We start from the raw sequence: 22,376 nt of genomic DNA on the forward strand, positions 1-22,376 counted from the left end.
TCAGACAGCCACAATGAACAGAAATACACTGACCTCCCAATTACATCTCCTTTCTCCTGTGAATTCACCAAAAATGACTTGGATATCTTTTTGTGAAAAAAGTGAGAAACAGAGCTGCAAAATAGCCAGTGTGAGAGACAGGAGCAGAGCTGACTAACTACGAAGAGGATTCAGTGGTACAGCATTCCACTTCTGAAAGTTTGCAGCTCCTAATTCCATATCTTCAAGTGGTGCAGAATGCGATGGGACTCTGAGGGAAGGAGCATTCACTTTGAGGTGAACATACATCACCTCAGTGTAAAAATAATTTAATTAATACGTGTCATTAATGCTGTCAAAGGCTTAATCTAAAAAACTATTTGGTATACAATCTGAATGAAAAAAGTATGATGGAGAATATACCAAATGCTGAGTTTGGCATGTAATACAATACCACTGAGCTAGACTACAGGCATTACCTAAAGTTTTTAAAAGCTAACAAAGAAATAGTAAGTAATCCACAAATCACCATACCACCTACCAATGAAATAAATTGCTTTTTAAAATGCTGCTAAAACAGCATGAAAAGAATAGATGGGGTTTCATTTTAAGCTCACAGCTCAGTGTGTTCTCTGAAGTGTTGATTTGAAATCATAACAACATGTTCTTGTTAGTTACTAACTGATATTACCCCAACTATGCCTTTGTGCCAGGGGGGAAAAATGATGGATGTTGTTATCACCATTCATTAAAATTGGCTATATAAAAGGAGCTCTGAACATAAGTATCTTGACCATGAAAGATACAGGGAAAATGGGAGCAGCAGGAAGGTGGTTGCCACTTTCCATAGGAAAATTATTCTGAGCAAGTACTAGGAAGAAAACAAATGCACTGATCATGCCAAATGCAGGCCATTGAAGAGAAAGTTTTGGAGCCGTGTGCAGTGTTTTTTGTTTGTTTCAATACTGTCAACATTCCTATAAAGTTGTAAGAGTTTCTAGAACCTGGACTTCCAATATTTCGTTTAGTAAGGCTCTTCAGTATATGAATTCAGTTTCTTTGCACAGGCTTATAACGTGCCTTCTTTGCTTTACATACCTATCAACCATCCATGTAAAAGAATATACACTTTCAGAGAGATGGTTCTGGATACAGGAAAACATAAACATTACACTTTGCCCGCATACTTGTACAAAAATCACTTTTCAGCCAGACAGTTTGCAAGATGCAGAGTCCTACACTTCAGAATTTAGATGTTTCCTCAACTAAGTGGGATCTTCCACAGTGACTTAGCCACTTCAGTGAAAAGAGCTAATTATTTTGGTACAAGTTATTGAACCTAGGGCCTTTGCATTGAGCTACATTGCCAGACTATCTTCTTTTTATGTTTTTTAAATTTTGAGACAGGGTCTCATTAAGTGGCTAAGTTGCCTAGGCAGGCTCAAACTGGTGATCCCCCTGTCTCTACCTACCAGAGCGCTGAGATTACAAATATGAGTTACCATGGCAGTCACTTATTTTGATTGTCACCAACTGAAGCAGAAAATTGCTGGGTTCTTCTACCTCTCTAGCAGTAGCTCTAAATCATTCAGTATGCAACTAGATTCCTAGGATTTACAGATGAGCTAATGAAGCAATACAAATTGCAATCCACACAATTTTAAGAGTTGGAAAGCACCTCAATGTTCATAGGAGCTACAGTTTTGAAAACTTAAATCTAGTTTCTTTATTTTGCATAAAGCTGGAATCCAAAAGAAAAAACTATGGTGAACAAACAAGGAATAGTGCAAGGCAGCTGCTATAACACTAACAGAGAGTGAGACAGAGAAAGGGAGAGAGAGAGAGGAGAAAGAGAAACAGAAAGAGAGAGAGAGAGCAAGAGAGCGAGAATGATTTACTGCACAGCAGTAAAATGCATGGACAGCACTTTTCTTGATTAGTTTTAACAAATGCATACACACTTGTAATCTACATTCCTGTCAAAATGCAGACCAATTCCATCAACTTAGTTCCCCTGTGCCCATTATGGTGCCAGTTCTCACACCAGGTATTCAATGGTCCTATTTCTATCAACATTGTTTAGATTTTTTTTCAATTCCAGAGTTTCATATAAATGGAAGAGTCTATCTACTATGTACATTTTTATATATGAATTCATTCACTCAGCATATTTTTGAGGTTCCTCCACATTATTGAGATGATGGTTGTTTCTTTTTATCACTTAGTATACTTCTGTATAAACACAAATGGATTTTTGTATATTTATCTGGATATCATTTATGAATTTATTAGTTCTAATAGCTTTTCTAATGATTCCATCACATTTTCCCTATAGCTGTTCACAACAGTTGTGAAAAAATAATTTCTTCTTTCTCAATGTGCATCTATTTTTTTTTTTTTACTGATCATTCTTTATTAAAGCTTATCATTGTGTAGCATAACCACTCATTTTCATTTTCATTTGAAGTATTGCCACACCAGCAAGCAGTGAATAAAGCAGTGCATTATGTCAAGATTTTATGTTATACAATAGTCAGAACCTCTCTTGAAGCCAACCACTGAAGTAGTGACATCAGAAAAGAAGCCATATAGCTCCTTCTGGACAGAAGTTGCTATATGAAAAGGTAAAACATCAAATCTATTGTGACACTTTTTAGTTTTGGACTATAACTTTCCAGCATAAAAACATAATTTATGAATTTCATCAACATTTTAAAAATTTACAAATGTCAGAGCTTGACATTTAATAGTGAAATCTGTTTGCTCACCAATCTGAAAAGAGAAATGATTGTTTCTTTTTCCCCCTTATTTCATTCAAATCTCTTTACCTTAAGGTGGTAAGTCACTGCTATTTCAACCTTTTGTCCTTTTAAGTGAAAGGGTCTCCTTTGCTTCTTGTCTTAGCATTTATGCAGTAGTATTTTCACAGACTTGTTTCACTACATTTTCACCAATAAGGTGACTTCCATTTTGCACAATAACTGCTCTTCCTGAGTAATTTAATTCCTGAGCTTTTTTGCAATGTTTTTAAAAGAAAAGCTTTAGTGAACTTGTTTGAAGACTCCAAGAACTATTTCTATTACCTTCATGTGTCAATTGAATATGCTTTGCAGTTCGGCACCTTTTCAAATTTGGTGGTGATCCTACTCCATTTAGAAGTTATGTATGCATAATGGCATAAACACCTTGGATTATCAATTCATGTAAGAACAGTGAATAATTTACTATTATTGTAAAGGCAGATTTTGTTGCTGCTGCTTGTATGTTCTTAGTTGCTTTTGTGCAGTCACGTTAAAATGATGTTGAAAATCTCCCTTGCTAACTTCCAAACTCATCAAGTATCCATTGACTCACACCAGAATCATTGTTTTCCATCTCATGCATCACTGTCAAGAAACACCATGTTTAATCCTTTAAAATGTTTTCAGAAAGAAATGTTAATAATACAATATGAATGTAAGACAATTTAGAAATGAAACTTTAAGAAATACTAGACACAACTCTTCCAGCTAACATTTTCACATTTTCCAAGCACTGCACTAAAAGCAAAGTAGTAAAAGTCTGCTGCTCCATGGTGTACCAAAATTTTGTCCTATGAACGAAACACCTGATTTTCTGTTATGAGCAGGATGTGTTTTTCCTGTAATTTAGGAGGTAGTGCTTAGAAGAAGTGCTTAGGAGAAAGATGAGGAAGGCAATTCAGGACCGAGAGGCTGATGTCATTACAGCACTCTTACTTCTCCATTGAAAGTTACTGTTCCTTGAACCTCAGCGCCCCAATCTGAAGATGGAACCTGAGGACATACTCAAAAGACTCAAACAAATGATTAAGGTGTCTCACGGTGCACTCCTCTCTGGGGCTGACAGATGCTAGCAGAAATCTTAAGGTGTTGCCTAGCACCCTCAACTCCTATCACTGTGCTTCACACAAAGTTTAAAATTACTTCCTTTCATTCCAATGTTAGTATACGTGCTGCCGAAGCAAGAACAAAGTATCTTTTTTTTTTTTTTTTCCTTTTTTCTTTTTGGTACTGGGTATGGAACCCAGGACTCTGCTCGTTTTATTTTTAATCTGCCATATTCTGTGGTCAGAAACTCCAGTACAATCTTGACTAGAAATGGGAGCAGACAGTCTTGCCTTGCTCCTCAATTTAGAGGGAAAATATTTAGTATTTCACCATTAAGTATGAAATTAACCATAGATGTCCTTGAAATTGAGTGTTTATCTAGTCCTAGTTTGCTGAGAGCTTTTAGGAGAAATGAATGTTCAATTTCATCCAATATCTTTTCTGCTTCTATTGAGGTGATGACATGTTTTATTTCTGCCATAATAAATTACATTTATCTTCAAAGTTTTCATTAAGCAGTTCTTCTACTTAGGTTGTGTCTCCTTGACCCTCTGCTTTTCTTGCCATTTCACTGCCCCTTCTCTGTGTTAGCTGTATCCTCAAGAGAAGATCACAACTGATACATAGTCAGGAGTCTGATTGCCCTTGTTAGGTGAGCACGTGGAATCTCACGTTGAACCTGTCGTGAACAGAGAATCAGAGCACCATGAGAGAAAGCAAAGCAGCTTATGTGGCTGGAAGGTCTTCGGCTGACTCCTTGGAAGAGGATCTTGGCTAAATGGGCCCCTTAGACTCATTTCCTCCTCTCTGTTACAAATTAAGAAGCTACATCTGCCTTTCGCATGGGCCCTTACAAGCCCAGGCAAGCCTCCCACATAGCAGGTTGCTGAAATGGGACAAGCAGATATTTCCAGTCCTCCTTAGAGGCAGAAGCGCCCAAGACAGCCAGCAGACAATGCAGCTCTTGCTTGTGGACAAGAACAATAGACAGAAACTGATACACAGCTAAACTATCTCCAAAACGCCAACTCTTTTAAGGAACAATATGTTACATACATAGGAAATGTTACTTTATTCTCTCTGTAGTCAGTTTCTGGGTTGAAGTAAAGGTGAAAAGGTACAAAATATCTGCAGATTTTACATCTTAATATAAATCTGTGACAAGGAAAGGGAAGGGGACTAATTTAAAAATTTAAATCACACTTTACTTTCTTTGAAGGCTTCATGTCACAGAACAACTCACACTCAGAAAGAAGAGAGAGGCAGGAACTCTGCCTGATAAAACTCTGACCTCTATCTCAGCCATTTTCTCAAGGCCCAGGAACCACATAACCTTGGTGTACAAGTTTGTTTTAGTTCTTTGGACTGCTGCTTCTGTCAAGAAAGTCCTCACTGCCTTTCTGTCCTGCTTGTTGTTCCACTGGTCCCTTCCACATAAAGAACCGAGAGCCCATTAAGCAGAAGGGAAGAGTGCAAGCCTGAATGTTTGTTATTGTTAAACTCACCAGAGTCCTTCTGAAAAGTGTGCACATGTGTAAAAGAACAAACACATGAGATGGATTGCTAGCCTAAGAAAGCTCTCACACAACAGCAGCAGATCTGTGGGTTTTCAGAAAATTTATCTTCTCTCTTTTAGCATCCTCTTTTCTCATTTCCAAGTTTTCTTATTCAGTGACTATTCCAGAACCAATAACATGATATTATATAGTGAACATTATAAAATCAGAGGCAAAATGTGGGCCTGGAAAATGTAAACAAGTATAAAATCAAATAATTGTGTGACCCAACAACAAGGAGTTGAATGGTTCACAATGTAGTTAGGTGCCAGTCACTGGAAACTTGGGTACTTCATTGTGTGTGCATGCCCACTCATGTGTACACAAATACACACACACACACACACACACACACACACACACACACCAGCAATCTGAAGTGGCAATCATCTAACTGGAGCCACATCTCAGTCTTGCCACTTACCAGTCAGAGTATGGGCAAATCTTCCTAAACTCTGAATTGCAATTTCCTCATGAGCACATGGAAATGACAATGGATCCTCATTTCCCAGGAGTATCATAAGAATGGGGTTATATGGGAAAAGTGGCTATTTTATGCCATCATATTTTTTCACTAATATTATTCTCCATGAAGTTATTATTACTATTATTGTTATTATCATCAAGGGTGGAGAATGCTTACTCATGGACTCAAACGTTATTGGATCCCTACTATTCATCATTCTTCTTTCTTTATAAGAAATAGTCCAGCCTTCTAGAGTCCTGGGTGATTTTCTATTTGGAAATGAAGATTTTATTTTTTCTGTATTTTCATATAACTTCCATTATGAAATCTCCCTGTGACAAAAAGGAATGTATACATTAAAGAGACAGAAGGTCATGTCAATGTCATCGAGAAAGGTATCAATAAAACCAAGACAAAAATTCAACCTGTATAACACTGACTTACCCAGAAATATGCTCTGCTGAAGTATTTTAGAACAAATAAATCATAGATAGTCATTCTTAGCAACTTTGTAATCTGTGTTCTCAAAAAGAAAAATATAATTCACAAAATTTATCAGCATTTTATTTGAGCTTCCAAGCTAGTATAATCCCTCATTCCCATATTTTAAGTTTCTTTCTGACCTTTTATATTCTGAAGTCTTTATAGATTGAGGATCGTGGTCTTCCAAATGTTTCATCATGCTACTTACATCAATTTTCTCAATTGCTAGCCTATCTGTTTACTAAATTCAAAACGATTAAAAACAAGAGGCCTGACCTTATGCTCAGAATTTGTACCATGCTTCATTTTGAACTTTCTCTTATTTCAGTAGTCACTGTGGGTGACTCCCTGGAAGTGCTTCATGAATAAATAGTAAAATTGATTCCAAAATTGGAGGATGACTTAGGCTTCAAGTTTTTCTTTCTTCATAATTTATTGTTTAAATAAATAGACGAATTAATGTAATTCAAAACAAAACAATCACTCCTTCAGTTTGTCTTTGGTGGTCTTTTATGTTCCTAATTTAAATGACTTGGGAATGACTTCTTTCATTTTAAAGTACTTTAAAGCACTGATTATTTGTACAGGGCTTATTTTATATTTACACAATTTATTTCTTACTGTATCTTTTTCTTTGCAAATACAAATGTAAAAATATTAGTGGAATAAAACATAATTTAAATGGAATTTGCCAAGATAGAGCCACAGAGCATGTTGGGCCTAATTTTTTAGGCCTGTAAAGGGTGGAATGAGTTATCACATCCTGCCTTCAGCTAACACTGGTTGGAGCTGTATCTTCTCTCTTCCCTCTGTCTTGGCCAGGAGTGCAGGGCTGTACTAATCTACCTGCTATCTGTATCTACAGATGGCCACATTGCTTATAGCACCTACCATGTAGTTTGCTATCATCCTACATCCCCCATCACAGGTCTATCCTTACTAGGATGTATTCAAAGCACCCAAAGGAAGGAATAGTTTCACAGGCAGTTTAGAAGCTTGACAGGAGAGATATATAAACAATTTTCCACCCTGATTGATCTTTGGCTGAGCTTAAGTGGAAAATTAACCGGTGATGCTAAAAGAATGTCTTACTTCTTTCAGCACTCAAGAAGCCTGTGAATATCTCCAAGACAAGCACCCAAGACATCTGTGAATATGTCAAAGAGAAGCAGCAAAGACTGGTCTAATAATGAAACTGCCTGAATGAAACAAGATACAGGTACTGCTAACAACCCTGTAGTGTGGTTATCATAGGAAACCACCCTGCTGCTGAACTCAACTTCTTCCATGCTAATCCAGTTTCAGGCATAGCCCATTTCACCCAAAACAAATCCTTCTCATAATCATTAAACCCTTTGGAAACATATGGCCCCATACAGTTCAGTGCCACTGGGTATAAGATTCAACGACTTTGTAATGGGGCGCAGAGGCATATCTCCCAGCTCATGTCATTCCATCTCCATCTTGATAAGAGTTCAGGTTCTTCTTGGTTAATAATAAAACAAACACCATGTCCTACCTTCATATACCATTAAACTGAAGGAAAGTGGAGAAGAAAAGAGAAGGGAGGGAAGCTATGGAGATATCACACTGGGGGCTGAGTAGAACTACTTGCTTTGAGAATATGGGAAGAAAGAGGAAAGAAAGTGACAAACTTTTTGTGCTGCTATAATAAAATACTCAAGACTGAGTAACACAAAGGGGTTAATTTGTCTCTTGATTCTGGTGGCTGACCAATCCAAACAGAATAGCATTGTCAGCACCATAATCAGAGCACTCTGATCTCATCCTAACATGGCAGAAAAGAAGGAAGGGAACTGGACATATGTCCAAAAACATGTGTAAGCAAGGAAGCAAGAAGCTTGGAAAGGCCAGGCTTGTTCTTTTATAATGACTCCACTCATGGAAACTAATCCATTCTTGGTGAGATGCATTCCATACCTGACACACTTTCATGAAAGAGCACCCATCCATTCATGTGGATAGAGCCCTATACCCAAATCACCATCCAAAAGAGACCACCTCTCAAAGGTTCCACTACCTCAGCACTTCCACACTGGGAACCAAGTTTCCAGCACTTGAACTTTTTGGAACAAAGCATAATCCTAACCATAGAAGAATGCAAGAAATGTACAGCACATGGCCAAGTGTGAATTCTGTGTGATTGTCCAAATAACCCTGAAAGTGACCAGTATTTTCACTCTTGGATACTGGCTACAAATGCATGTCTTTGACTTAATACTTGATTAAAAAGAAAAGAATTTTAAAATTGGTAATTATATAGAAGTACCCAAAGAATCATTGGACTGGAATCCAGTGCACCCTCATTAAATCATTGAAGTGATATTCATTGCACAGTCTTTAACTCTCTTTATGGTTTTGAACTATGAACCTAGGACTTTTTAAGTGGCAAAAGAATGCTTACACCAGCATAGCAAATTTCTTCTCTATTTCATCTGTCTTTTGGGTGAACAGAATTTCCTCTGAATCAGATCACACTGACCCAAGCTCCCATTATCTACAAGGAACACAAAGAAATAACAGAACTACTTTCTATGATGATGACTATGATTTGGTTTTTATAATGAGCCCAAAGAAAGTTCTGAGTCTGTTATGGGCTCAAAACATATAAATCACTTTGAGAGCTCAAAATGCCTTGAATGTTACTCTGAAGAATTAATTGTGAGAGAGCATTATTAAAATGTTTCATTTTTGGCATGTTCTGTATATTGTGCATTCTTTTAAAAGAATATCAAGAGTTGTACCAGTAACACTCTAAAAGTGTGTGCCTAATCCTAAAAGAGGAAAACATCTCATGGTGGTTGTAAATACAGGTAATTAGTGCCTACTGTCTGCCCCATGAAACCACACAACATCATGGACACTGATCCACATATAAAGAAATGAACCATGGTTGCTTCCTAGGTAAGATATATTTTATGAGAAATATTCACAACACCATTACTTTGGATTTATAGAGAGTCAATAGCATCTTCCACAAAATATGAAGAGCAAAAACACTCCATAACAGAGGCTCAATTGGCACATCTGGTGTCCTTCGGGGTCCGGCAGCCACAGAAGAGAGGCTGTCCCTCCAAGTAGGGCTGGGTGCCCCCCGCAAACACCCCAGTTTTCTAACATCCATCCTTTGTAAGAAGGAAGCTCCCTGCATCAATGAATGATGTAATTTCCCCAACTATAAAATTACATTGCCTCTCTTGTAGATAGCAGTAAACAGAGCTACAAGTGCTAGTCACAAAATATGGTTTTTTGGAAAGAAAATGGACTCAGATGGAAGGTAAGATGAGAAAATTGTACCTATTGCAGCCATCTTGTAAGAATAAGGTTTTCTGAGGATGGGAGCTCTTACTAAGGAGCAGAAAAATAGGAGTCAGGGTTCTTGGACCAGGGAGTCACTGTCCCAGTCCTTACTAACCTATTTCCAGTGTTTTCTTTCATGAGATAAATGCATCTCTGTAAGATTAGTCACAGTTACTTTGAATATTTCTTACTAGCAGCTAAACCCAGTCCTATTTCTCTACTAACTCCACAACTGATTGAATGACAGTGACATTAAGCTAAATTATTAAAATTTAACTGACATTCCAACTATAAGGAAGCAGAATCCTTAGGTTCCTAAGAATGATCACTTCAATGAAAAAGGAGCTCTATAGTGCAAGAGTGGCAAAATTAAAAATAATTTAGGAAGAATTAGGAATTTTTTAGTGTTATGTCAGTGCCATTAAAAAATTTTAAAAGGAAGAAATGCATTATACAAGCAAATTATGGACACTGGCCTTTGGAAAGAGTTATATATAAAATATTATCTAAATTCAGAAAATAAGCAGAAGAAAGAGGAAAGGAGGGAGAGGAATATGTGTGTAATTCATGGGGTGAGTGAAATAGAAAATAGTATAGTAGAGAAATACTTAGCAATAAGGGAAACCATCTTCAGACATGTAAACTTGAGAGTGGAAGGGTATGGTCTATCAATGGTGAAGAATGATCTTTAATAGGGGCATTTAAACAAACTAAAATTAATTAGATTATAGGGCCTGAAGAAGCAGGTTCTCAGCTAAGCTTCTGGGAATAAGGTTCAAACCACACTGGTGAACCGGCTTCTTGAAGGCTAACTGCCATGCTCACCATCAGCAATTGTGCCGCTTTATTTGAAGGTCCTAACCATGCTGCCATCTCTGCATCAGGAGCTGGCCTTTGCTAGCCTCTTTTTCAGAAAAAAATAAAAAAACAACAACAGAAAAACCTATTTCCTTACAAAAATCTTCTTTCATGCATCTTTCTGCAAGAGAGCCTGGAAATTTGAGTGTCAACTTCTACACTGGGAGGCAAAACTCATAACAAAGGACTGTCCACAAATACACAAAGGGACTTAGCAAATATGATGGGAATTCACAAATAAAATAAAGCTTCACCATACAACTTCAAAAGATGAAGAATTCAGGAAGATCTGGTTCTTAATCCTAGGAAAAGAAATAACTGGTTAAAGAATTCACTCAACAGATGAAAGTCCAGTTTCCAAGTGAAACTAAAGGTACCTTGGATGGAGCTAAGAAGTCATTGTGTCCATGATCCCACCCACATGTGTTCTCAGCAAATACTTATTGAGCAACAGTAATAATGTAACTATGATTTAACTGAAACATATGCATTTTTCTCATGAAAGAGAACCATACAAATAGGCTAGTAAGGACTAGGATAATGACCCTATCTCCTATGCCTATGTTTCTGCTCCTTGGAAAGAGCTCCCAGGCTTCTTCTTAGAGCACAAGGGATTCAGTAGTGAACAAAACTGATAAAGTTCCTAGATGATTACAACTTCGATTTCACCAACAGAACAAATGGGACCTAAAAGGCCCGATTTACAAGTAAGTCCTTGCATATCTGTGGTTTGTGCAGACATACTGAGCTGTGTTACCTAATTCCTTTCCTAGTATCTCCCCAAGTATGTTTTACCAAATGATAAAATGTGCTGCAAGAATAAAAAGAGCTCAGTGATCAAATGCATTTGGGAATACAATAAATGAGTAAAAAGGTTTGCCAAAGGTAGGATTTCTCAGAGTCATTAACATATTTTCGTAAATTATAAGTCCACAAGAAAGAGACAGAGTATGTATATACCCCATAGCCAAAACTTATGACCACTGAACCTTTTGCATGAAGAATACTCCAAGACTAGAATCCTCAAGAACATTTTTTAAAATGGCTCCTTAGTAACAACATTGATTTTCGTGCTCTGGAAATAACTGCTAGAGGAAACATTAGACTTGGTCTCAGCAGCAAAGATCAGCAGTAGTGATGCTTGGGTTGGGCTACAATGGAGCTCAGCAAGGCAACACTGGTTCTCCAAGGGAAAACAGCAGAACAAAAACCTGCCTGAGAACATTATGTCTTCAGAGTCTTACCCATTTTCATTAGAGAATTTGCTTAAGGAAAGGAAGAGAAAAAGAGCACCATGGTGGATTTGCTAAGGGGACTCAACAATAAAGAAAAATATAAAATGTGTGTGGGTACTCTATGATGGCCCCTCATCACAGGAAAAAAATTAATTAAGGATCATATACAAAAGAAACTTTCTCTCCTACTGAAAGATATACAAAATGTACAGTTAATATGCTTTTCAAATTAGCAACAAGGAACAAAGCATTGAAAGCAGTAATTTTAATCTTTTCTTTACCAAACCTTTCATTAGAACCATTAAAAAATAGCAAATAGCTAACTCAGGACCTTGCATTTGGGAGGCAGGTGCAGTGCCACTGAGCTAAATCCCTGGCCCTAGCTCTTCTACTTTTGATCTGACCTATCCATACCCTACCTAAAATTTACACACACAGAAAGAAGCACAGGGTAGAGGGGGGAACCGGAAATGAATACTCTTTACAGGGTGGAGGGAAAAGCCTTTATGTAATTGACAAGTCACAGAACCCCTTGAAGGGAAAAATAAGAATACTTGCACAGAAGATATCAAATGTAAGGGGAGATTTTTTTAAAGATTGTATGAATCCCACCTCCTTTCCCCAGAGGCCAGTCAGATAAAATAGATTTGCATTTTGAACCCTATGCCCTCTTCCATCTTTCAAGAGTCCTGACTTAAAATATCCAAAGTTGGAGAAATAATTCATGCTTTTGTGTCAGTAAATAATGAAGCATCACATTATTTTTGAAGTTCTCTTTAAAATGGGCACAGTGGGTAAACTGCTAGACTATGTGATCAAGTCACATATTGTCTAAAGTTCAAGAGGTAGTTTTACAAAGTCAGAGGAGAAACAATCAGCTTTAATGTACACATACAAAATTATTTCTAATTAAAAATTTCCCTTGAGCACCCTCTCCTTGCATTATTCAATTGTATCAAGTTCAGTATATCTGATTAGATATGTGCATGCTTGGGCCATATTGACAAAACTAAATTTCAAAAATTATTCAAGAGTAATTGCTACGGCCTCAAAAAAATTGACTGTTATGAGAGATCTATTATAGAAATAAATATCATTGTCCTTCCCTTGAGAAGTTGATAATCCTTTTGAGGAGAATAGATTATACATGGGAAACAAGCAGATTTGTAACAAATGAGGCCACAACCCTCAGCAGATCCTGGCCTAGAACAATGGGAGAGGGGCCAGCCTCACAGAAGGAAAGAATCAGCTCTGACTTACTACCTTGGAATGTGCTGCAAAGAGGCCAGAGGGCATGCAGAGAAATGAAGAAAAAGGGAAGGAGTTTTCCAGGAGCGAAGGCCAGAGGAAACCAGGAAGAGAGAGGAAGAGATTATCAAGAAACAACCCAAAGCCAAGAAAGGGAGGAATCCAGGGCGAACTGAAATTGTCCTCAGAGTGGAATGAAACAGTCACATCTGTTGTCTTTCATTCATCTGCTTCTTGTTCTCTTATAATTGGGTGCAGATTTTTCTGCTCATCACAAGTATCACAGTCATTGTATTCATGAGTCTTCTCTTTGCTAGACAGTAACCTTCCCTGGGCTAGTGTCCAGATCTTATTCAACTCTGGGGTATATAACCATAGATCAGAGTGGGTGCCTGACCAGGGACTGGGATGGCCACAGAAGCACTGTCTAGCAGCCTAGGAACTGGACAAGGGCAGAAGAGCCACAAGAAAAGAAGAGTGTGGCAGAGTCCAGGAATCAGGCCAGAACTCTGGGTAAATGAGTCTTAAAATTCAAGGTCAAAAGATTATGCAAAAAAATTCTGAAGGCTAACTCAGCCTCCATTTCATTTTTATACCACGTTTTTCCCTAAAATTGATGTTTCTATCCAATTTTCTCCTTTAAAAGATAAATGGTTTCAAAATACAACCTTCACTGGACATCAGCCAGAGTTTTCCCATAAAATATATGAAAGTCTTCATCTAAGTAGACCAGCAGAATTATTTGAAATTCCTAAATAGATCACTAATTATTTTCAATTCTTGCCAAAAGAAGAAAGGAAAAGAAAATGACTCACTTGTTGTATGACCATAAATTCTTCATCCAAACCACAATCATTTGTTAGGGTTGATGTGGTCATGGTCCAGCCAAGTCTCTCTAGAGTGAGAAGTTCTGGAGCTGTTCCCCAGCTGGTCATGCTGGCCTCTCTCTTTCCTTGGGTGGCACAATGCTCTGCACACAATGGCATCAGAGTTCTGCCACTACGGATGTAGTGAATAGCCTGCCCTGCTCTTTGCAGGTGGGTGCTCCCTTCTCATTCCACATGCCAGTTGCTCACAGGCAGAGCATCTGTGCAAGTTTTCTTGGAGAAAACTTTCTTAGGCTAAGACTATGCTCCTCTTTTCTAGTGGTGGAAAAAAATATAAACCAACTGTCTCAGTATTTACAAGACCCAGATAGGTCTTCAGAAAGATAAGCCTATGGAAAGATAAATATAGTTACTAAAATAGAATCTGTCACTTTAGAGCCAAAGACTTATCAAATCATGACAAAGCATATAATACATTTAGAAATTATTTAAATGCCAGGTTCATTCATTCAATGTCTAGGCTGTGAATTATGTTAAATCCCTTGATAAATCTCATCCAACCTCCTGTGCCTCTCTGAATCACTATGACAATGGTCTGTTTACTTGTCTCTCCCAGTAGACAGTAAGCTACCCAAGGGCAGAACAAAATCTTATTGAACCTTTGTATCCTCTGCCTCCAGAAGACAGTAGTCTTGGAAGGGACACTCCAAAGCTGTCACTGAATGAATGATGACTCAACCCTCCTCAAAAGGAGTGCATAAAATAGTACTGGTGGAGGGGTGTCGCATAGTATTTTTAATACAAGGTAGAAATCATAATTACATAAATGAAATTTTTAAAAAGTACAATTGATCTCATTATTACCAGAAGTTATGTTCTATAAACTTACTGTGAACAAAGAATTAGCAAATGCTAGCCTATAGCTCCTAGGGAAAATACAGCATTAGGTTCCGGGAAGCCTCTGGTCATATTTTCCTCAAGTGACCTGATATCTGTGTTATATAGGTTTGTTTGTCAACTACCTTGTAAAACAAGCCAATCTCATCAGCACTGAAAACCTGCTCTCTCATAAAACCCTTCTCATATATATCTAGCAAGTATTTTTTAATTCTTTTGCAGCCCCAGATCTGCAAAATCAGCCTGATCTGTAAATTTAACATTTTTCACACTGTTTGACTTCTTGGAATGTGTGTACCAGCCCAGCCAAGCCAGTGCTAACCAAGAAGAGCTCCGTGTTTTCCTGACCTGGGTAATGTGACTGTAAATTTCTTTGGCTTTCAGCCTCACAATCATAGTGTACACTATGCACTTTTTAAAAAATGAATTGCCATCTCATGAATTTACAAATTCAGCTGCTTTTCCATATTTTTCTAGAGTTCCACCATGTACTAGAAATGTTACTTTAGGACTCTTGGGAATGGCCTCATGCCCAGATCACTCAATTTCTCCATCCTTTCTCTTATATTCTGTATTACTGATTCATTTATATCCGACTCATAAGTAACAGTACTATAACTCATACCTGAACTCAATTTATGTAATATAAGTATTTTCTTTTAAGACACATCACAGCCTTCTTATTCTTAGGTACATTAAGACAGCACTTCAGCACTATGTTTGTAAACAGTAAAATTACTAATGAAAGTAAAATATGAAGAAACTGTGACCCTGAATAAACTGAGAAAAGGGCCCTTACTTATGGCATGAAAACTGAAACACAATTGCAAAGCGTTGCTTTGCTTTTCCCCAAATGGGAATATGTGCATTGGGCTGACTTAGGTTTTTACCTCACTACAGACCAACAAATGACCACAAAAGCACAATGACTCTTGGTTTGAGGTTTATAATCAAATTTAGTGAGTAGGTAAATTTGCAAATATAGAATTCAATTATAACGAGGAGCTATTGTACTGTGAGGATGAAGTCCAGAGGAAGAAAAAAATCTCTGAAGAAATTACTTTGAGATTCAAATGATGTCATACATATAAAAGATTGGTACAGCACTTGACACAGAGGGAGTAATAAATACATTTCTACTCCCTGCCTCATTAAATGAGATCACATTTAGAAAGGAGGTAATGTTTGAGCTGGCCACTGAATAACAGATAAGACATGGATATACATGGATGAGAAGAAAAATATTCCAGGCAGAGATAACAGCATAAGGCCCAGTCAAAGAGTCAGGATATTAAAGAACTAGGTATAGAGGAAATCAAATGGCTACATGTGGCTGAATCATAGGATACATAAAGGAACTTGGTAAGAAAGAATATGAAAAGGCAGGTTGGGCCAATTTATAGAGTGCCTTAAATGCCAAGCTGAAGAATTTGAACATAATTCTACAGGACATGGGGTAGGCTTAGTGTTCTTTGTACAAGAAAATAGTGATCAATCTGAGTTTACAGAATTCATTCTTCATACAATTTTCCACAGACCTTTTGGTACTTACAGGGCCCCTTGGGGTCCACAAATCCAGGGTAAGCATGGTTTTAGGACATTTTTAACCATCAGTAAAGGACTAACAGTAGTGTGTGCAGAATACCTATACACACATATTAGGAGAGCTTGAGGTTCCATGTATCTGCAAGAGAATATCTGGCAAGTTATATGCATCCAACATCTAAAGTGATATACAAATCCATCATGTGGGGTCAGAAATACACACATACACATACACACACACATGCACACACACACACACACACACACACACACACACACACATATCCATCTGAAGCCACCAATTTATATGGAAATAGGACACCCCTGAGAATAAAAGCTTGAATAATATCCAGCTCAGACATCTCTACTGTTCATATGAGGATAGCAAAGATAAAATAGAAACTACATTGAAAAGAAAGAACCAAAAAGAAAATTCATCAGGCAGGGCAGAATAGCACAAGGCCTGGAAGGTCACAAAGAGAGCTTCAAATGATGACCTGTCCTTCAGTTGGCAGTCTGTGTGACCCTGAGGAAAGCAGATCCCATGTAAGAATAGAAAATGCTATAGTACGATATATGATTTAGAGTATGAGGTCCACTGGAGCCCATTCTGCCCAAATGAAGAGCAACAAAGAAGAGAAAACATTTTCCTGCCCACCACTGTGGTGGGGCTAAGGATGTTGGTGGCCAGAATGAACTAGTGAGAACCTGAGCCTAACTAGGGACAGAGACTTGTGCAGAACAGGCAAAACCAGCTGAAGCCAGAACGACACTCATGGGTGTAACCTAGGACAAAATGAGATTGAACTGGACCATGGGCACAGACAAGACACCAACGGAAGGCTTGGAATACTTGGGGGAAAGGTTTTAACATCAGCAAGGGCTCTGAGTGAGTGTTGGGGGGGTTGTGGGTATGTGTGTGTTAGACTGTGTATATGTGAGTGTGTATACAAGAATGGGTACATATGTTCATAAGTGTGTATATATGAATATGTGTGCACTAAAGTATACAGGAACAGTAACAAATCATGCCTCCTTCATCGGTTCCTTTTCTGCTCTAGACTATACTTCCTGGTTTTATTCTTACCTGTACCCCTGATCCAAGATGTTTACAGGTTCAGGGGCCAGAGTACTGGGTTCTGATCCTGGCTCCATAACATAATGATGTGGCTTTGGGCCATTGCTATAGCTTTTCTGTACCTCAGATCCAGGTAATAATGTGCCTTAGATCCAGGCCCTCTTCCCATGAACCTTCCCTCAAGATTTGGGCATTCAAGTAACACTGGCAAGTAAAAAGTAATCACTACTGATTATACAGATGACTGAGTTATTTGCTCCAGTAATTAATTCCCCATCTTCTATTCTATTTCATTGTTGATTTTCTGCCTAGATGATCTGTGTATTTGTGATAGTGGGGTATTTAGATCCCCCACTACAATTCTACTAGTGTTTATTTGGTTTTGCATTTTACTTAATATTTGTTTTATATAATTGGGGGCATTAATATTTGGTGCATATATGTTTATGATTGTCATCTCTTCCTCCTGAATTGTTCCCTTTACAGGGATGTAGTGGACTTCTTTGTCTCTGTTAATGAGTTTTGGTTTGAAATTTACTTTGCCTGTGAAGGAAATTGCTACTCCTACTTTTTTCTGGGCTCCTGTCACATGGAGAATTATTTTCCACCCTTTCACTTTAAGTCTATGGGCTTCTTTTTGCACTAGGTGTGTTTGTTGTATACAACATATTGTTAGATTTTACTTCTTAATCCATTCTGCCAGTCTATTCCTCTTGATTGATGAGTTGAGGCCATTAACATTGATGCTTATAACTGATATGTACTGACTTATTATTGTCATGTTATTGTCCTTTTGTTGACTCTTTTTAATTATTTTGCACTCTCCTTTTAGTTTCTTGCCTTGCCTATTTGATTTGCTCTGTTGGACCTGATGGTGTTGTGATCTTCATTATCTTTTTCTAGGATATTGTTTAGAATTCCTTGTAGTGTTGGTTTGGTATTCATGTAGTTTCTCAGGTGTTCTTTGTCATGGAAGTATTTTAGTTCCCCATCCATTTTGAAAGAGAGTTTTGCAGGATACATCAGTCTAGGCTGGAGGTTGTTTTCTTTTAGGACTTGAAATACCTCACTCCATGCTCCCCTTGACGTGAGGGTTTTTGTTATAAAGTCTGCTGTGATTCTGATGGACTTTCCTTTGCACATGATTTGTTTCTATTCTTTTACTGCTTATAGTATTTTGTTCTTCTGTTGGATTTCTGGGGTCTTGATTATTACATGTCTAGGTGTAGATTTTTTTTTTTATCGTGACTAGTTGGAGTCCTATATGCCTCAGTTATCTGTATGTCTAATTCTTCCCCTCTGGGAAGTTTTCTGTCATTAATTCTTGAACAGTTTTTTTAAGTTATTTGATTTTCTCCTGCTACTTCATGGATTCCTATCAATTTTATGTTATTCTTTTTTGCATCATCTAGGAGTTGTTGGATTGATTTCCCATGATCCCTTACTGTTTTTAAGAGACCTCTCTTTTCACAGTCACTGACTGCAATCCTCTCTTCTATATCTGAAATTCTATCTTTGCAATCTTTTATTCTGTTGTGTACACTTTCAATAGAGTTTTTAATCTCCTGGATATCTGTTTGAATCTGTTTTATGGATTCCATTTCTTTCCTCTGTTGGGCATTCATTGTTTCTATTTCTTTCTTATGCTGGGCCATCATGGCTTCTATCATGGTCCTGAGCTCATCTATTTTTTTGTCAGTTTCTGTTCTAGAGTCTCAAATCATAACTTTCATTTTGTTCACCATCTCTATGGTTATCTGGGAAATTATTTGTTTTAAATTTTTCTATAGCCTGATTGATCTCTTTTGTTACTTCCTGTGCTATGGGTTCAGGGTGTCCTACTGGTTCACTATCAGACTTTTCATCCTCCTTTGCCTTACTTTTTGCCCTTGGTGAACTGAAAGTCTGTCTTTGTGTCTTGCTTAAGTGATTTCTCATTTTTATATTTGTTGTTGGGTTGTCTTTGGTTTAATTTCTAGATTATTACTTAAATCTTCCTGATATAGTTGTGCTTTAGCATTTGGGTCTCTAATGACTCATAGACATTCTCATTTTCATAATATCAGAGAAAACAGGTCATTAAATGAACCACAATCCTTTATCCCAATTGATACTATCAGCAGCACAATAGGATCAAGCACAACTTGCAAATTGACCACTCATGGTAGTCATTAATCTATCACCTTTAAACCATGTGAATTAAATTAAAATCAAGAAGGAGCCCAAAATGTTTTTAGTGAATACACTTTTCTATATAGCATCTTTATTATTTAGGATGGGGTCTTAGACAGAGTTCAGATGAGAGGAGTAGAAAAGTGAAAGAATTGGAGAAGGTTTCAAGTGAAGCCAGAGGACATACAATGACCATACAATCTTTACAAAACTGTTAAATTCAAAAGGGATAGACAGAGTGCAAGAATAAGGACAAGAATATATCCCCTTAACAGCAATAAGGGCTCACTTTCCCTTGAAACTACTGACCCATGAATGAGGTAAAATGACAGAAGTAAAGAACATAAAAAAAAGAAAAAATGAGAAAAGAAGAAGTCTGAGTTTAGGCAGGAGCAGGAACAGAAAGGGGGATGAGGGATAATATGGTGGAGCAAAGACTGAGTTGAAGAAACAGGATAGAAAAAAGAATTTGCAGAGTGGAATGAGGAAAAGAAAGAAAAAAAAAGATTTTTAATGTCCTCTTTCAGACTATATCTCTGCTGTCCTAATATACCACGTGCACAGCCATGTGCAGAACCGATACCCCTGATCTCAGCTAGCCAATGGCAGATCCCTGTGACTCAGACTGACCTCAGGCCACAAGGCCCAAATTGAGTTCCTCAACCTGCAGAGTTGAACTCCACACAGTTCTATTACAGGTTTCCCCCACACTCTCTTTAAAGATGTTCAAATTTGGGAGCTCAGAAAAATACCCTTTATGATCACCTTTGCCTCTGCCAAATGGGTCCAAGGACTGGCCCAATCAGGAAGTCTGAGAGCAGGGTAGGGGCTGTGGGGGTGTTTCAAGGGCACCGCACAGCTACCTTCCTTGCTGGAGCTGGTAGTGCACAGGCAGGGGAGGGCACAGCTACCTGATCCCGCCGAATGGGCCCAAGCAGGCTGGCAGGAGAGCAGATCTCAGGGAAGCCTTCCTCTCTGGGGCTAGAAAAACTAATTTCTTCTTTGACTGAATCCCAGACCCATCTTTCAGTTGAAGTGTTGCTCTTATTGACATAGCCCTGACCCACCTTCTCCAGAAAGTAACATAAGCTTTCCTGGTATTAAACTGTTCTATCAGGATCCATTAACCCCCAGGGAGTCATGGCCTCACTCTTTCTTACTTCTACGATTTTATAACTTGACTCCAACCTCCTGCAGACCCCAAAAATTGCAGATTTTCCTCAAAAAGTTCCATAGGGCCAGTGATTTAGCTCAGTGGCACTGCACCTGCCTCACAAAAGCAAGGTTCTGAGTTTGATCCCTGGTACCAGATGAAAAAAGTTCCATCATCTCTACTGTTAATATATGCACACATATAAGTTTCACCATCCTAGAGATCCTTCTCATTCCTGAAAGGTGCTTCCTGCCTCTATAAGAAATCTGTGTTTTTAAAGTTCTCAACCAAATTACAGTTTTCTCTAGTACAGCCTTTCTTCTGTTAATTCTGGCATACACAGAAGATCCCATTTGCAATTGACAGTAAGTATACATACTTACTCTCTTCATTTATACTTGAATCCATGCCATTTTTAGGAAAATCTGAGGAAGCAATATTATATAGAATAATGGATTGTTTGAGACAGGCACAGTGGTACAGTCCTGTAATCCCAGCTACTCAGGTGGCTGAGGCAGGAGAATTCTAAGTACAAGGCCTACCTGGGAAACTTAGGGAGACCATGTCTATATCAATCAGTTTTCCCATAACTGGAACATAATACCTGACTTTCACACCTTTAAGAAGAGGTTTAATTTGACTCATGGTTTAATGGGATTTAGTCCATGGTTGGTTGGCTCTAAGTCAGGAACATTATAGCAAAAGGGTATGACTGAATATAGCTGCCATGGTGGTCTGGAAACAGAGCTGAGTATTGCAAAAGGAAGGGGTCAGGATCCAGATATAGTACCCAAGGTCATACCTCCATGACCTACCCAGAGACAACACCCAGAAGTGTGATTTATTAATCGCTTAAGCAGCTTTTGAGTCAGTCAAGTTGACACAAGCTTAATGATCTGTCTCAAAAAATATAATAAATAAAATTAAAAGAGGCCAGGAATGTAGCTAAGTGGTAGATTCAGTACTCAGTACAATTTTTTTTTAATGTTCAAAAAGCAGCAACAATTTCAGTGAGAATGGATCACAGCATATACAGGAGAATGACAGAGGGAAAATCTGGAGATGTTGAAAGTGCTGGTGGGGTAAGTCAAGGAGATTAACCTCTTCCTGACTGTCAGCAAGGAGACTCTGAATGGTTTTAAGCAGGATAGAGTTGTCACTAAAATTGCATTTTAGAAATATTACTCTGATTGCAGCAAAGGAATAGGATCAGGAGGAAAAAGAGTGAGTACATGGAATAAAGAGAAAAGTACATTTCAAATCACCATTAAGAAATGTAAGAAAGTAATTCAAAGATGGAAAAGAGATGTAACTTTTGAGAAATTAAGAACAATCAACAAGACATAAGTTTTGAGATTTTAAAGTTACAGAAGAGGAGGAATGAAACTAAGAAGACTTTTACAGCCTCTAGCTAGAGCAACCAGAATAAACATGGCATGCCTTTAATTGAAGTAAGCAATATAAGAGAAAGATAAATGATGGAAACAAGTTCAGTTTGGGATATGTTTATTTCAATGCTTACATGCATCTAAGTAATATGTTTGCTAGGAATTTTGAAGTTTACACCTATAACTCAAGGAAAAGATCTGGATGTGTATATTGGTATAACATGCAATATAGACATAAAGATAGAACTTTAAAGCCCAAGGTGTAATAAAATTACATTAATCAAAAAGAGTACTGTATAGGACATACAGTGAGTTTAAGATA

This window comes from Fukomys damarensis, unplaced genomic scaffold (genome assembly GCF_012274545.1).
Source record: "Fukomys damarensis isolate Sample0158 unplaced genomic scaffold, DMR_v1.0_HiC HiC_scaffold_16, whole genome shotgun sequence".
Classification (NCBI taxonomy): Eukaryota; Metazoa; Chordata; class Mammalia; order Rodentia; family Bathyergidae; genus Fukomys; species Fukomys damarensis.